Source organism: Oncorhynchus keta, chromosome 34 (genome assembly GCF_023373465.1).
Source record: "Oncorhynchus keta strain PuntledgeMale-10-30-2019 chromosome 34, Oket_V2, whole genome shotgun sequence".
NCBI classification, from domain to species: Eukaryota; Metazoa; Chordata; class Actinopteri; order Salmoniformes; family Salmonidae; genus Oncorhynchus; species Oncorhynchus keta.
In genome coordinates this window covers 47962412-47980910 of record NC_068454.1, presented here as the reverse complement: position 1 = coordinate 47980910, position 18499 = coordinate 47962412, and the positions used below count along the sequence as shown (strand labels likewise).

General features: G+C 42.6%; 1 protein-coding gene across 1 annotated transcript in view; it reads left to right on the top strand.

The window, feature by feature from the left end:
- The first annotated feature begins 2009 nt into the window (after nt 1-2009).
- Nucleotides 2010-18499, top strand: part of LOC118367217 (SLAIN motif-containing protein 1-like) — an 82702-nt gene continuing 66212 nt past the window's right edge. Inside the window, exon 1 of the mRNA XM_052493968.1 lies at nt 2010-2083. The gene's annotated coding sequence lies outside the window, so the exon portion shown is untranslated. The remainder of the gene's footprint in view (nt 2084-18499) is intronic.

Sequence of the window (18499 nt, the reverse complement as noted above, 5' to 3'; positions counted from 1 at the left end):
ATGGGTAGAAAGATGTAAATATATATATACACGGGACACGACAAGACGAGGACAAAGGACGTCTGACTGCTATGCCATCTTGGTATTAATGAGAAGGGTGCACTTGGAAGTATGCACATATCTGCAATGTTGCGTTGTATTGGAGAGAGTCTCAGTCTTAAATACTTTTCCACACATCGTCTGTGCCTGTATTTAGTTTTCATGCTAGTGAGGGCTGAGAGTCCACTCTCACATAGGTCCTGTATGTGGTTGCAAAGGGCATCAGTGACGTAACAGCACGATTTGCCAAGGCAGAATACTCTGAGCGCATCCTAAGCCATAAATCTGACATTGGCTTCTGATTAAATTAAATTTTCACAGAACTGCTTGTTGCAATTTTGATGCGGCTCTCTTGTTCAGATATCGGTAAGTGGACTGGAGGTAGGGCATGAAAGGGATAACAAATCTAGTTGTTTTTGTCATCCGTTTCAGAAAAGTACTTGCGTAATTGTGCACCCAACTTACTCAGGTGCTTCACTATATCACATTTGATATTGTCTGTAAGCTTGAGTTCATCGGCACACAAAAAAATCATACAATGATGGAAAGACCTGTGTGTTGTCCTTGTTAATGCAGACAGAGAAGAGCTCCAACTTCTTAATCATAGCATCAATTTTGTCCCACACATTGAATATGGTTGCGGAGAGTCCCTGTAATCCTAGATTCAGATCATTCAGGCGAGAAAAAACATCACCCAGATAGGCCAGTCATGTGAGAAACTCATCATCATGCAAGCGGTCAGACAAGTGAAAATGATGGTCAGTAAAGAAAACTTTGAGCGTGTCTCTCAATAAAAAAAACGTGTCAATAATTCGCCCCTTGATAAGCAGTGCACTTCAGTATGTTGTAAAAGCGTTACTTGGTGGCTGTCCATATCATTGCATAGTGCAGAAAATACACGAGAGTTTAGGGGGTGTGCTTTAACAAAGTTAACCATTTTCACTGTAGTGTCCAAAATGCCAGGCATTCACTTGGCAGCAAGACCCTCTCGGTGGATGCTGCAGTGTACCCAAGTGGCGTCGGGAGCAACTGCTTACACGTGCGTTACCACTCCACTATGTCTCCCTGTCATGGCTTTTGCGCCATCAGTACAGATACCAATATGAGGAGCAGTGGAATTCCCGTGAGAGTAACAGTTAATGTGATTGGATGTTAATCACCTGTATTTGACATTGTGTTGTTATTTCGCTGAACACTAGATGGTTTCATTTTATAGATCAGTGAATTGGAAAATCATTGGAAAATGGTGGAAGACTCTCTTAAAAACAAATATTTAACAGAGAGAGAAATTGATCTAAAAACAACTAGACTGGAGCTTGATGACCTGTTGCGAAGTAGAGCAGAATTAATTATGCAGAAGGTGCGACAAAAAATACTATTTTCAAGGGAGTAGGCCCAGCCACTAACTGGTGTTGCAATTTAAACATGCTGAAACAAGATCATCTATACAGCTGATCAGATCTCCTTCTAAGGGACTGATATCTGATCCTACAGAAATACAACTTTGAGAGCATATTATTCAGATTCATACAGTTCCTCAAATAGCTTTGATACTTCTGCTTGTTGGCAGTTATTGGAGAACCTTACGTTGCCCAAACTCCCTCAAGAAGAAACAGTTTTATTAGAGGAACCTGTAACTTTATCTGAACTGAAAGCTGCTCTTTTAAATATGAAGAAAGATAAAGGAGCTGGTATTGATGGAATACCTCCTGAATTCAATCTCAAATTTTGGGATGAGCTAAGACCAGTTGTTCTTGAATCGCTTAACATTGCTATTGAAAAATTACAATTCCATAGAGACATCAATACAGCTATTATATCCCTAAGAAAGGAAAACACCTCACAAATTGTGTACACTGAGTGGTCCTAGAGACATTAACGACACTCAGGTGTGTCCTATTTACTCATTATGAGGTGTGTTTTCTATATCCTTTGCTGAAGCTTCAATTATGTGCCATATGCGCTTGTCTCCTGAGTGAGTTTTCAAGACTTAGTGTTTTTTGTTTTCCCAGTGTTACTGTGATCCTTCCATTACTCTTTCTCGGTAAAGTATTATTTTTATCCTTAACTTTTTATGGCTGGGGGGCAGTATTGAGTAGCTTGGATGAATAAGGTTCCCAATGTAAATGGCCTACTCCTCAGCCTTTTGCTAATATAGGTATATTAGTATTAGTGTTGGATAGAAAACACTCTAAAGTTTCTAAAACTGTTTGAATGATGTCTGAGAGTATAACAGAACTCATATGACAAGCAAAATCCTGAGGAGAAATCAAAACAGGAAGTGAGATATCTGGGCTTTGTATGTATTCACCAGAGTCCCCAATGAAATCCCCTTGAGATATGAATGATGTTGCACTGCCTAGGGGTTCCACTAGATGTCAACCATCAATATAAATTATAATGAGACTTCTATGTTGTTGTAGGAGTGAATGAGAGCAGAATATATCAGCTGTCCATCAAGCAGCCATTTTGTGATTATGCTTTTTCCTCATGGTACCCACTTGCATTCCATGGCTCACGAAGACTAGAAGGAATATGCCGGTTGGAACTTTATTGAAGCTATATGTCAAAAACATCCTAATGATTGATTCTGTACTTAGTTTGAAATGTTTCTTCGACCGGTAATATCACTTTTTGAAGTTTTTGTCCAATATAACGCTGACCAGAATTAGCGTTTGGATATGTATACCAAACACGCTAACAAAAGAAGGTATTTGGACACATAACGGACATTTTCGAACAAAACAAACATTTATTGTGTACCTGGGATTCCTGGAGTGCTTTCTGATGTAGATCATCAAATGTAAGGGAACTTTATCAAACAAAACAAAACATGTATTGTGTAACATGAAGTCCTATGAGTGTCATCTGATGAAGATAATTCAAGGTTAGTGATTAATTTTATCTTTATTTCTGTTTTTTCTGAATGCTATATTTTGCTAGAAAATGGCTGTGCTTATTGTGGTTTGGTGGAGACCTAACAATCATTTGTAGTGCTTTCGCTGAAAAGCCTATTTGAAATTGGATACTTTGGTGGAATTTACAACGAAAATATATTTAAAATTATATCAGACACATGTATGTTTTAGGAATTGTAATTATGAGATTTCTGTGGTTTGAATTTTGGCGCCCTCTATTTTCACTGGTAGTTCAATCCCGGTACCGGGATAACAGGTTAACCGCTGATTCCTCGTCTGGTCTCTTCTCTGCACCTGGGTCCAACCTCGCCGTGTCACAGCAAGCTTCAGCCCACAACATGGACCCAGCAGAGATCACCCAGATCAGGAATGATGTAACCTGCCAAGGAGCACTGCTGGGGCGGCAGCAGAAACAACTATTCCAGATATCAAAAACCCTCCGGGCACTTACCGACTCCCTCCAACCCCAACCCAGGAGGAGCCAATGCCCAATCACCCAGTGCTACAGGCATCCCCCTACATCCATTGAAGACCAAGCCTTCTCTGCTCTCCCTCCTGAATACTTTGACCTCCGGGAGGCCTTCAGTAAGAGGCAAGCTGCCACCCTCCCTCTTCATTGTCCATATGACTGCGCCATAGAGTACCTGGCTCCACTCCTCCCCGGGGCCATCTTTACTCCCTCTCAATCCCTGAAGCTGCAGTCATGGACATTTTTTAAAACCTTTATTTAACTAGGCAAGTCAGTTCAGGACAAATTCTTATTTTCACTGACGGCCTAGGAACAGTGGGTTACCTGCCTAAATTAACTGGGAATCCAGGGGTTAATCGGATACTGGAGTTCCTGAGGCAGAAATTCAGGTGGCCCAACATGATTGAGGATGCAATCCTTTCTTGAGGTCTGTTCCACCTGTGTACAAAGCAAGTCCTCACGACAGTGACCAGCTTGGTTGATCCAACCTCTGCCCATCCCCAGCTGGCCCTGGACCCACCTGTCCATAGACTTTATCACAGGGTTACCTCCATCCCAAGGGCTTACCACTATCCTGGTGGTCGTTGTTCAGTTCTCCAAGGCAGCCCATTGCATTGTATTACCCAAGTTGCCCTCAGCGAAGTAGACTGCTGATCTCATGATAACCCATGTCTTTCTACACAGACTTCCCCAGGACATTGGGTAAAAAGAGCGGGCCAACCAGGAGCTGGAGAACTTCTACCTCCATTTTGTCTCTACCCAGGCCAGCAACTGGAGCAAGTTCCTCATTTGGGCGGAGTATGCTCACAGCACACTGCCAAACTCATCCACTGGACTGTCGCTGTTCGAGTGTCAGGTCGGGTTCGCCCCCCCCTCCTGTTTCCTGAAGAAGAGGCCGAAGTGGGGGTGCCATCAGCTGAGGCATTCATTCGACGATGTCGCTGCACCTGGATCAGAGTGCAATCCTCCTTGCTCCGCTCATCTGCCCAATATCACTGTCATGGTTCCACCTGTCATGAGAGGGCGGCAGAGGCCATCCTAGAGACATTAACGACACTCGGGTGTGTCTTATTTACCCATGATTTCCAACCTCACCATGTCACAAATTGTACTAATTTTGGGCCAATCAGTTTAATTGGAACAGAAATTAAGATTAATGCCAAAGTTCCAGCCATGCACCTAGAGAAAGTTATTAACAAATTCATACATCCTGACCGTCTGTTTGATGTGGTCGCTGAGGCGTCCAATCTGGATACCCATGTCCTGTGTTATCATTAGATGCAGAGAGAACCTTTGAACGCTTAGAGGGGGAATATTTTGGTTTTGGGGCTAGATTTATACATATGATTCGCACCATGTATGTGTATCCTTCTATTATATCTTCAGACACTACCCATTCTAATCCATTTATCATACAACAAGGATGTAAACAAGGTTGTCCCGGCTCCTCTATGCTATTTGCACTCTCTCTTGGATTCCTCACATATCAAAATCAAACAAACTGAACAAGCAATTTCTCTGTATGCAGATGACATATTGCTCTGTCGCAAATGCTCAGCAATCTCTCCAGCCAATGTCTATTTTCACAGCATTAGGCTCATGGGCGCATGGCACGCTGACACAGTCGCCAGGTATACGGTGTTCCTCAAAAACATTGGTGCGGCTGGCTTCCGGGTTAAGTGGGCATTGTGTCAAGAAGCAGTGCGGCTTGGTTGGCTTGTATTTTGGAGGACGCGCGGCTCTTGACCTTCGCCTCTCCCGAGTCATTACAGGAGTTGCAGCGGTAAGACAAGACTGTAACTACCACTTGGATACCACAGAAAAAAGGGTAAAAAGTAAAAAAATATATTTTAAATTTATATTTAAATTTTCGTCCGCCCACGTGTTCTCGCACACCCCGAGAGCTTCTGGTCAGCGGGGTGGTGGCACCGGGATCCTCATCTCTCCCAAGTGGTCATTCTCTCTTTCTCCCCTTACCCATCTGTCTATCGCCTCCTTTGAATTTCATGCTGTCACAGTTACCAGCCCTTTCAAGCTTAACATCCTTATCATTTATCGCCCTCCAGGTCCTCTCGGAGAGTTCATCAATGAGCTTGATGTCTTGATAAGCTCCTTTCCTGAGGACGGCTCACCTCTCACAGTTCTGGGCGACTTTAACCTCCCCACGTCTACCTTTGACTCATTCCTCTCTGCCTCCTTCTTTCCACTCCTTTCCTCTTTTGACCTCACCCTCTCACCTTCACCCCCTACTCACAAGGCAGGCAATACGCTCGACCTCATCTTTACTAGATGCTGTTCTTCCACTAACCTCATTGCAACTCCCCTCCAAGTCTCCGACCACTACCTTGTATCCTTTTCCCTCTCATCCAACACTTCCCACACTGCCCCTACTCGGATGGTATCGCGCCGTCCCAACCTTCGCTCTCTCTCCCCCGCTACTCTCTCCTCTTCCATCCTATCATCTCTTCCCTCTGCTCAAACCTTCTCCAACCTATCTCCTGATTCTGCCTCCTCAACCCTCCTCTCCTCCCTTTCTGCATCCTTTGACTCTCTATGTCCCCTATCTTCCAGGCCGGCTCGGTCCTCCCCTCCCGCTCCGAGGCTCGACGACTCATTGCGAGCTCACAGAACAGGGCTCCGGGCAGCCGAGCGGAAATGGAGGAAAACCTCCCTGCGGACCTGGCATCCTTTCGCTCCCTCCCTCTACATTTTCCTCCTCTGTCTCTGCTGCTAAAGCCACTTTCTACCACTCTAAATTCCAAGCATCTGCCTCTAACCCTAGGAAGCTCTTTGCCACCTTCTCCTCCCTCCTGAATCCTCCTCCCCCTCCCCCTCCTCCTCTCTGCAGATGACTTCGTCAACCATTTTGAAAAGAAGGTCGACGACATCCGATCCTCGTTTGCTAAGTCAAACGACACCGCTGGTTCTGCTCACACTGCCCTACCCGGTGCTCTGACCTCTTTCTCCCCTCTCTCTCCAGATGGAATCTCGCGTCTTGTGACGGTCGGCCGCCCAACAACCTGCCCGCTCGACCCTATCCCCTCCTCTCTTCTCCAGACTATTTCCGGAGACCTTCTCCCTTACCTCACCTCGCTCATCAACTCATCCCTGACCGCTGGCTACGTCCCTTCCGTCTTCAAGAGAGCGAGAGTTGCACCCCTTCTGAAAAAACCTACACTCGATCCCTCCGATGTCAACAACTACAGACCAGTATCCCTTCTTTCTTTTCTCTCCAAAACTCTTGAACGTGCTGTCCTTGGCCAGCTCTCCCGCTATCTCTCTCAGAATGACCTTCTTGATCCAAATCAGTCAGGTTTCAAGACTAGTCATTCAACTGAGACTGCTCTTCTCTGTATCACGGAGGCGCTCCGCACCGCTAAAGCTAACTCTCTCTCCTCTGCTCTCATCCTTCTAGACCTATCGGCTGCCTTCGATACTGTGAACCATCAGATCCTCCTCTCCACCCTCTCCGAGTTGGGCATCTCCGGCGCGGCCCATGCTTGGATTCGTCCTACCTGACAGGTCGCTCCTACCAGGTGGCGTGGCGAGAATCTGTCTCCTCACCACGCGCTCTCACCACTGGTGTCCCCCAGGGCTCTGTTCTAGGCCCTCTCCTATTCTCGCTATACACCAAGTCACTTGGCTCTGTCATAACCTCACATGGTCTCTCCTATCATTGCTATGCAGACGACACACAATTAATCTTCTCCTTTCTCCTTCTGATGACCAGGTGGCGAATCGCATCTCTGCATGTCTGGCAGACATATCAGTGTGGATGACGGATCACCACCTCAAGCTGAACCTTGGCAAGACGGAGCTGCTCTTCCTCCCGGGAAGGACTGCCCGCTCCATGATCTCGCCATCACGGTTGACAACTCCATTGTGTCCTCCTCCCAGAGCGCTAAGAACCTTGGCGTGATGCTGGACAACACCCTGTCGTTCTCAACTAACATCAAGGCGGTGGCCCGTTCCTGTAGGTTCATGCTCTACAACATCCGCAGAGTCTGACCCTGCCTCACACAGGAAGCGGCGCAGGTCCTAATCCAGGCACTTGTCATCTCCCCGTCTGATTACTGCAACTCGCTGTTGGCTGGGCTCCCTGCCTGTGCCATTAAACCCTACAACTCATCCAGAACGCCGCAGCCCGTCTGGTGTTCAACCTTCCCAAGTTCTCTCACGTCACCCCGCTCCTCCGCTCTCTCCACTGGCTTCCAGTTGAAGCTCGCATCCGCTACAAGACCATGGTGCTTGCCTACGGAGCTGTGAGGGGAACGGCACCTCAGTACCTCCAGGCTCTGATCAGGCCCTACACCCAAACAAGGGCACTGCGTTCATCCACCTCTGGCCTGCTCGCCTCCCTACCACTGAGGAAGTACAGTTCCCGCTCAGCCCAGTCAAAAGTGGAACACACTCCCTCACGACGCCAGGACAGCGGAGTCAATCACCACCTTCCGGAGACACCTGAAACCCCACCTCTTTAAGGAATACCTAGGATAGGATAAAGTAATCCTTCTCACCCCCTTAAAAGATTTAGATGCACTATTGTAAAGTGGCTGTTCCACTGGATGTCATAAGGTGAATGCACCAATTTGTAAGTCGCTCTGGATAAGAGCGTCTGCTAAATGACTTAAATGTTAAATGTAAAATGTTAAAAATTCAAAACATCCAAAAAGACATAAGATGGTCCGCTATGGCCACTTCTTTGCATGCTAAAATGAATGTCCTCCCTCGTATCAATTTTCTGAGTTCCATGTTACCACTGCCGCCTCCTATAAACTATTGGTCTAAACTTGACTATGCCATAAAGAAGTTAATTTTGGGGAGAAAGAGACCAAAGATTAAATATGCAACACTACAGAGAACAAAAGCATCAAGTGGACTTGCAGTTCCAAATCTAAAATGTTGTCACCTGTCATTCCAAATGAATTTCCTAAAGACCTTTTCATGTATCGTCATTTCATTCATTAAAGAACATGAGTAACAACCACGCTGCATTTCGGTCCGACTCTCTTTCAACAAACGAAGAACGCCGTTACAGGTTGGCAGGAACCACAGCTGTTAATAAACTGATTGTACAAAGGTGGATTCCACCTCATCAGTTACTATTGCAACAATGGCTGCTCACATTTATGGAAATTGCACTTATGGAGCTCTCCACGGCCAGAATCCACAGGATGTCAGAATCCACAGGGCCAAAAACAGCAGGAGACGTTTCTGAACTCTTAACCAATGGGCCTTTACATCCATGAATGTATATCAATAATTTGTCACTATTTCTGATACTTTCTGGTGTATTGTTCAGCAGATTTACTATGTAATATTAATTTATTTGTTTTTTATCTCATGATTTATTTTACATGCTATCAGATTGATGGTGGGTGATTAAAACAAATCTATCTATAAATGTATTGTATGAATCCTATGAATTGAATAAACACTTGATGTAAAAAAGAACACAGCAATGTATTCACCTAAAAATATAAGTGTTAAAAGCAAATCACATGAATTGTGCACAAATATGAGAGCTAACATTAGCTAGCTAAGCGCTAGCCAGTCAGTCGGTGGTGCTGACAGATTGAAACTGATATCAACAAAATGTGTTACACTCTATCCCATAAAACATTCCTAACTAGGCATCCGTTAGCTAATAAAATGTTTAATTGATAAGTTAGACAGTCACAGGACAACATTGGTAGGTACTGTAGCTAGCTGGATAGCTTTGTTTCAATTTTCCAACAGATGTTTCTAATCCCTTTGATTGGTCATCAACAGTTACTGGTCTTGGAACTCATGTGTTCACCAGAAATGGTTTCTGGTAAACTGTTTGCCACTAATGGCAATAAATGTTGCTGCCACAGGTTTGCCATAGATTTTTTTTTTAAATACTCTGGTGAACTGTTTGACACTAGTGGAAATAAATGTTATTGTTGCCGAACGTTTGCCGCATTTTCACCACTATTTACCAACATTTTGTTGCACACTATTTAGTTTGGAGCAAATTTGCCTCAAACCTGACAGACATTTGCAGCAACAAATTCATTTTTGTAAGGGCTAAGTCCAGTGTATGTGATACAATAGTGGCGCATAAACAAAGTGAGAGCGGGGTATACAGTATATTACATATGCCGACCATGGCTAAGGGAAACGCTGGCATCCTAAATAATTTTTGTACATTTTTTAAATAAATGTAATTTATTCTCCCCTGGAAAACAAGACTTCAACGGTGGCGACATTTCATCATCATTTCATAGAATTATCACCACTGGAGCGAGGCAGATATATCGCAATCATCAAATATGATGAGTATTATGACTTGGATAGGTATGACTTGGATAGACTTGGATAGCCTGTTCAGGGCGGAAGAGAGCGAGTACAGGGTGGATCAAGCCATGTATTTATTAGGGATCCCTATTAGCTGCTGCCATGGCTACTCTTCCTGGGGTCCAAACACATTCAGGCACTTACATTACATATAAAACAAAATATTAAAACAGTAAATCATATAACATTATTGCACTACTACATCAAATCAAATTTGTCACATGCCCCAAAAATAATAGGTTTAGACCTAACCTTAACCAACAATGCAGCTGAAGAAATATCTACAATACAAAATGTATAATACCACCACACAACAATATTACAATGTACGTGTGTATAGAGAGCGTGTGCTAGCGTTTGTGTACGTATGCGTGTCTGTACCTTTGTGTGTCTCTTCACAGTCTCCGCTGTTCCATAAGGTGTATTTCTATCTGATGCTACTGCTTGCATCAGTTACCTGATGTGGAATAGAGTTCCATGTAGTCATGGCTCTATGTAGTACTGTGCGCCTCCCATAGTCTCAAATCAAATCAAAGTTTATTTGTCACGTGTGCCGAATACAACAGGTAGACCTTACAGTGAAATGCTTACTTACAGGCTCTAACCAACAGTGCAAAAGAGGTATTAGGTGAACAATAGGTAAGTAAATAAATAAAAACAACAGTAAAAAAGACAGTGAAAAATAACAGTAGCGAGGCTAGATACAGTAGGGGGACTATAAATAAATGAGTCTTACATTTGAGGGATGTGAAAGGTCCTCCATTTCAGCCATCTTGAGCTTCATCTTCTGTGAAGAACAGTCGTTGATTTTCCGTTTGCGTTCCCTATTTTCACCTTGCAGATTGACAATCTGTCTACTAAAGTGGACAATCACTTTCATCCTTCTCTCAACGTCGATTGTAAGAGCTTCAACAGCCGCTAAAGTCTCTTGATGTTTTCCATTGAGTGGTTCCACCGCCTCAGCCAACACCTGCTGTAGCATATCCTTGAGAAAGTTATTTTGCTTATCTAATGCCTCAGAAATCGCGCCAGCTGTGAAGGCCTCCGTTCCAGTGTTGAGGGCTGTCTTCTGACGCTTAACTATAGGGGAAGAAGTCGGAGAAGTGCTGTTTTTCTTACCTCATTGGGTAGTCGGCATTGTTAGTCAGTCTTAGGTTTGTTGTTTAAGAGTTCCTTATCGAAATAATGCAATAAAATATGAAAAAGAGGTATTGTGTTTGCAGCGCTCTAGTGTCCATTTTGAAAGTGCTGAACGAATAGGCCTACCTCGTCACAGCTCGTTTTCTTGCACTTGCTTACACTTAGAGCTAAGTGTTAATGATATAAGAATAAACATTATGACTTTACTGAACATTAATGTTTGTTGTGGGCGGTACAGTTTCCGTACCAGACGATCAAACATCCCGACAGAATGCTCTCGTTGGCGAGGGACTTAGGGCCCAACTAAAAAATATTCAGCCTCCTGAGGTTGAAGAGGTGCTGTAGTGCCTTCTTCGCCATGCTGTTGATGTGAAGGGACCATTTCAGGTCCTCAGTGATGTGCACGCTAAGGAAGTTCACTTTTGACCCTTCATTGCGACCCCGTCGATCGGATGGGGGCATGCACTCTCTGCTGTCTTGTGTAGTCCACAATCCTTCATTTAACTTTAAGAGAGAGGTTATTTTCCTGGGACCAATGTGCCGGGGCTCTCACCTCCTCCCTGTAGGCTGTCTCATCGTTGATGATGAGTTGGAGACATGCGTGGCCACGCAGTAATGGATGAACAGGGAGTACAGGAGGGGGCTAAGCATGTACCTTGTGGGGCCCCTGTGTTGAGGATCAGTGTGGTGGAGGTGTTGTTATCTACCCTTACCACCTGGGGGCGGCCCACCAGGAAGTCCAGGATCCAATTGCAGAGGGAGGTGATAAGTCCCAGGGTCCTTAGCTTAGTGATGAGCTTTGAGGGCACTATGGTGTTGACCGCTGAGCTGTAGGCAATGAATAATCTGAGTTGAAAAGATGTGTGAGAATGTTTTCAATTGGACTTACATGGGAATAGTTTATGCATGTATCTAGTAACCCCTTAATAATTGTACATACATTATTGCCATTGTTGATATCTTTACCATTATTTATTATGAGTATTTTATTGCACGAAGAAGGGAGCCAAAATTATAATTTGAACCCATGCAGATTCTAGTACACGGTGTGTACTGGAGTCCGCAACACTGACCATACTGTGACATCCAAATAACATGGTTAATTGTGCAATTGCGTGTGTTCTTGTGCAATTGAGTTGGATAATGTTTGCAAGATCACTAGGAATGAAACAGGTACTCGTGGGTCAAAATGGGTCAGTCTACAGTACCTGATTATTTCATGAACATTACCTAATTATTACTGTTAATTTCTAAACAACATTTTTAATTTTTGGAGTTAATAGACAGGAGTCAGAGTTGACTAACAGTGGGCTGGATTCGAACCCATGTCGATTCTGGAATCGGCAACAATGATCACTGCACCATACAGACCAAAAGGGAGGGGCTACCTGACTATTACTACTGATGTTTTAACTGTTAATCTTTTAGTAAACGTTTTAATGTAAGTGCAAAGGCTGGCTCTCTTTCATTGGATCCGTTGTATGATTTAGGATTTGTGAGACAAGACTAATGGGTAACTACGGCATTTCATAGTAAATAATTAAATGTATCTATGTTTAATTTCCAAACATTGTTTGAGGAAACTAATTTGACACAGTAAAGTTTCAGCCCAATCAGTCAAGATACCAAAGTGCACCAATATCAGCAAGAAAAACGATATTTTCAACTTGGCTTAGTCATGATTACTTTATTTAGTCATGATTACATTATTACTTTGAATACTCTTACATCTTTGAAGAGTTTCTCATGCTCCTGTCACTGCAGGGAGTCAAAGCCTGGCCTTCAGCATAAGAAACCATTGCATCAGACCAAAGAGACAGACTATCTGCTAGAGCATAATTCCAAATATTTTCTGTCACATTCACCCTCATTTGAACAACCCCTCCCAGCTGAGAGACCAGCCCCACAGTTGGGCTCCATTAGCACCTACCAACCCAGTTGGGCACAATTAGTATCTACCAACCTTCCAAGGAGGAATTCCCTCATGTCCAAGGGTGACACAAGGGGCTTAGAGGCTTCTCCGGCAGGACTAATATAACTGCCAAAACATGATTCCAAATCACTTCTGTCACACTCCTTAGACTGTTTGGAATTCAATAGTCTGTGTAATAAGTTTCAGAAAATATTTCTGATAGTGGTCTTGTGGTAGTGCAGTGCAATCCTTTACAGATCATTCAGACAGACATATTTCTATGTGCAACATTAAAGGCCCAAATGCAGATATTTTATATCAATATTATTTCTGGGTACCAATTAAGTACCTAACTGCAATAGATTTCCATTCAAATGGGAAAAAATGCTTTTTTTAGCTAAAAAACATTTCTCAAGCTAGAATTTTGCGATGACTGAAAACGTTTTCATGAAAAATGAAAACTAGCTGTTATTGGCAGAGATGTTTGGAACCCTCTTTCTTATTGGTCTATTAACCGATTTGCCACATGGTGAGGTCACCATGGAAAGACAACTTCCATCTATCTATGCAAACCTGCTGATTGGAAGGTCCTGTGTAGATTATATTTTCAAACAGCATCTATCAGGAAATAACACTATTCAAATGTTTTTACACAGCTGTTGTACAGTGTGATATAAAACAAGGACAGTACACCTGCCTCCTCAAGCACAAAGAAACATAGGAAGAGACGCCTGTGTGGTTACAACCGCTGACCCTGGCATACATGTATGCCAGAGTCAGAATGGGTTTGAGTCTGGCCGACTACCCTTTGACTCACTTTGCCCCAATCTTTCCAACACTGTTCTCTCTTCAATAAAGCAAAAACAACTGCCCCACTCCTTAAATAATACCGCTAAAAAAAGAAACATAGGAAGAAATGTAATGACATTTCCAATAACTTTATTAAGAAACAGCAACTTTCATAAGTTTCTTATTAAGTATAAACTTCGGGGGAAAAAAGTGTACTTTCGTAGAAATGTCTTAAGGTTTTGTGAATTCGGGCCCCAGTGCCACAAATCAGCAGTTGGCTGCACATCAAACTGAACTCAGTGTGAGGATTTATCAGATGGAATTTACAAAGAGAGAATTCCTCAGTTAAATTGCCTTGATAAAAGGTAAACTACCAGCATTGGTGACCTGTGTACTTTTTTTTTATCCTTGACTTTTTCCTAATTTTGTTCAATTACAGCCTTATTCTAAAATGTATTAAATTGCCCCCCCAACCCCTCAAACGACACACAGTATCCCATAATGAAAAAGCAAAAACTGTTTTTTAGAATTTGTGAAATATCACATTTACATAAGAATTCAGACTATTTACTCAGTGCTTTGTTGAAGCACCTTTGGAAGCGATTACAGCCTTCTTATTGGGCATTTTATTATGAACAAATACAGAAACAGAAATATACAAACAAGAGTACATAAACCTAACAGACAAGGGTATTACATAGAGACATTTTCAATTTTACAAAACATTTTATGGTATGTATTGCTTTTTTGTTTTTTACACTTCCTGATCATTTCAGAATAATATTTAAATTCTATCTTTAACAATGTGAAGAGGGGTTTGTTCTCCTCCCACTTCATTTTATGGATAAAGAGAAAAATAAACAAATGAACAATGAAAGTTAAATCAGGGTCCATATAACATAATATCAGTCTTTCCAATTAACATTAATGCAAAATATTCTGCCACTAACTATCCCAAAATAAATGGTCAAGATTCTCTGGTTCACAACCACAAAATATAAATTTGTTATCAATAGCTATTTTGAGTCTGTGTTTAATAAAGATCTTTACAGAGGTGCTTGACTGATGTTATTAGTTCAGAACGCTCGGATCAAACCTTAAAGTGGGTGGGGGTAAAGCTTAAGAGGGTGTGAACAACGCTGAATCCGTTTAGACAATGAAGGGCTCTCCAGTAATAGTACCAAAACATTCAAGGCCATTTTCTCAAAAGTGAGTATACAAGTTTATCAACTTTCAAAGCAAAATTATTTCCCCACTGTTCCTCAACTGTAGTGTAGGATATACAATTTAGTAGCCCTGTCTCTATTTTTATCGAATGTAAAAAACACAATAAAAGATTTTGCTATATAAGACCGATTTGAGCCTGTCGGTCACATATTATGGCAAGAACAGCTCAACTTAGCAAAGAGAAATGACAGTTCATCATTACTTTAAGACATGAAGATCAGTCAATCCGGAAAATTTCAAGAACTTTGAAAGTTTCTTTAAGTGCAGATGCAAAAACCATCAAGCGCTATGATGAAACTGGCCCTCATGAGGACCGCCACAGGAAAGGAAGACCCAGAGTTACCTCTGCTGCAGAGGATACGTTCATTAGTTAACTGCACCTCAGATTGCAGCCGAAATAAATGCTTCACAGAGTTCAAGTAACAGACACATCTCAACATCAACTTTTCAGAGGATAATGCTTGAATCAGGCCTTCATGGTCGAATTGCTGCAAAGAAACCACTACTAAAGGACACTAAGAAGAGACTTGCTTGGGCCAAGAAACACGAGCAATGGACATTAGACCGGTGGAAATCTGTCCTTTGGTCCAACCACCGTGTCTCTATGAGACGCAGAGTAGGTAAATGGATGATCGTCGCATATGTGGTTCCCACCGTGAAGCATGGAGGAGGAGGTATGATGGTGTGGGGGTGCTTTGCTGGTGACACTGTCTGTAATTTATTTAGAATTCAAGGCACACTTAACCAGCATGGCTACCAGAGCATTCTGCTGTCGATACGGTTTGTGCTTAGTAGTATCATTTGTTTTCAAGGACAATGACCCAAAACACACTTCCAGGATGTGTAAGGGCTGTTTGACCAAGAAGGAGAGTGATGGAGTGCTGCATCAGATGACCTTGCCTCTACAATCACCCGACCTTAATCCAATTGAGATGGTTTGGGATGAGTTGAACCGCAGAGTGAAGGAAAAGCAGTCAAAACGTTCTCAGCATATGTGGGAACTCCTTCAAGACTATTGGAAAAGCATTCCTCATGAAGCTAGTTGAGAGAATGCCAAGAGTGTACAAAGCTGTCGTCAAGGCAAATGGTGGCTTCTTTGAAGAATCTAAAATAGAAAATATATTTTGATTTGTTAAACATTTTTTTTGGTTCCTTCATGATTTCATGTGTTATTTGATAGTTTTGATGTCTTCACTATTAGTCTGCAATGTAGAAAATCGTACAAATAAAGAAGAACCTTTGAATGAGTAGGTGTCCAAACTTTTGTCTGGTACTGTATAATATCTGAAAATGTAGCTAGCAAGACTATCTTACCCGTGTACATGGATGGACGCTTCTCCCTCTCTGTCACGGATGCCATGGTTGCCCTTAGTTTTAAGATGTAATCCGGAGACAGGTGTTTTATACAGCAGCCTTTAGTGTGTTCTCTTTTTGACTCCCTCTGCATATTTGCAATGAAACACCTGAATCTCCTTAGCTATCATACCCTAAATCCACTGGGCATTCCACTGATTTCAAAACTCGGTCCTTCAGAAAGTGGAGAGCAACACTTTTGCAGTTCTACTACGTGATATCTTTAAAAAAAAGCTGCATTACCTACACATACTGACCAGCTCATGTTACAGACAAATCTAATGAAATTGTATTTGCCACATGCATACAACAGGTGTAGTAGACCTTACTGTGAAATGCTTTATTATTATTATTTTAACCTTTATTTAACTAGGCAAGTAAGTTAAGAACAAATTCTTATTTTGAATGACGGCCTAGTGGGTTAACTGCCTGTTCAGGGGCAGAACGACAGATTTGTACCTTGTCAGCTCGGGGATTTGAACTTGCAACCTTCCGGTTACTGGTCCAACGCTCTAACCACTAGGCGTCCCTGCCGCCCCTTACAAGCCCTTAACCAACAATGCAGTTCAGAAGCGTGGTACATGGCAGACCAATCCGAACTCATCTTTAGGTATGTCTAGTCCATCCATTATCTCAGCCAATCATGGCTAGCGGGAAGGCTAGCATTAAACACCCTCTGTGTTCTGTTAGACAGGTAACTCTTTATCCACAATATAGCAAGGGCAGTAATGTCATGACATGTTTTTCCAGCAGCAGACTATGATCAATAATGTCAAAAGCTGCACTTGAAGTCTAACAAAACAGCCCCACAATCTCATCAATTTCTCTCAGCCAATCATCAGTCATTTGCGTAAGTTCATTGCTTGTTACATTTTGAAGTGCACAGTCTTACACAGGGACACTCAAAGTCAATATTAAATGAATCATTGTTTATTTTTCAGGGCACCGTAGAGGTTCCAACCAACTCAATGCACCATAGTACACATGTGAATCAGGAGCTCTGCCTTGGCAGACCCAGCAGTTGTCTTACATACGGCTGGCTATGCACAGACAAGTTATATTTGTATGATTTAGCATAATGAATGAATCATTACCGTTTTGTTTCATTCATGTGACCGACCAAAAATTGTTTCATGACGTGACAGACCAACACCTCACGAGGCTTCTTCTCTCTAAAGCTGAGACCTTGAAACTGAGATCTTTCGTTCATTCTCAAAACAAGGTCTGGGTGTACTGCCAAATTGCAGCTACTGATGGTGAGGATTTGTACAGTCAGTCAATTAAATGAACACAAAAATGCACACACATACACACCGGATCTGTAGATTGAGGTAAATAAATCTCTCAATGTTCATCATTGTTTCCACTGTTACCATTGTTACCACAATCGGGTTGGATTGATTTATGTTTTTCACTAACTGTCTTTGGGATATCAACTTAGTCCAAATATAAAACCCAGTTGTTTAACAATTCTGCTAAGACCTTCAAAAGGTTGGTGTGTCACACCCTGGCCATAGAGAGGCTTTTATTCTCTATTTTGGTTCGGCCAGGGTGTGACTAGGGTGGGCATTCTAGTTTCTTTATTTCTATGTTTTCTATTTCTTGGCCGGGTGTGGTTCTCAATCAGAGGCAGCTGTCTATCGTTGTCTCTGATTGAGAATCATACTTTGGTAGCCTTTTCCCACCTGGGTTTGTGGGTAGTTGTTTTCTGTGTAGTTTTAGTTACCTTACAGAACTGTTAGGTTCTCGCTTTGTTATTTTTGTTCTTGTGTTCAGATTGCAATAAATATCATGAACACCTACCACGCTGCGCTTTGGTCCACTCCTCCTTCTTCATCAGATGAGCATTACATGGTGCTCGTCTGGTGCTCAGTTTTCCACATAATGCAAACAGGTTAAGGGTTTAGATGACCTTACCCTCAACTTGTTCAAAGAAAATACCCATCAATCATTACTCATCGTTCTGAAAGAGCTGCAAAATCTGGATCCCTACAAATCAGCTTGGCTAGACAATTTGAACTCTTTCTAAAATTATCTGGTGAAATTGTTGCAACCCCTATTTCTAGCCTGTTCAACCTCTCGTATCATCTGAGATCCCTAAAGATTGGAAAGCTGCCACGGTTATCCCCCTCTTCAAAGGGGGAGACACCCTAGACCCAAACTGTTATAGACAGTTTGAAAGCCAAGTTAACACACACCCCTGAGGGGCCCCAGTTTAAAGGATCAGTGTGGCAGATGTGTTGTTTCCTACTCTTACCACCTGGGGGGCGGCCCGTCAGGAAGTCCAGGATCTAGTTGCAGAGGGAGGTGTTTAATCCCAGAGTCTTTACC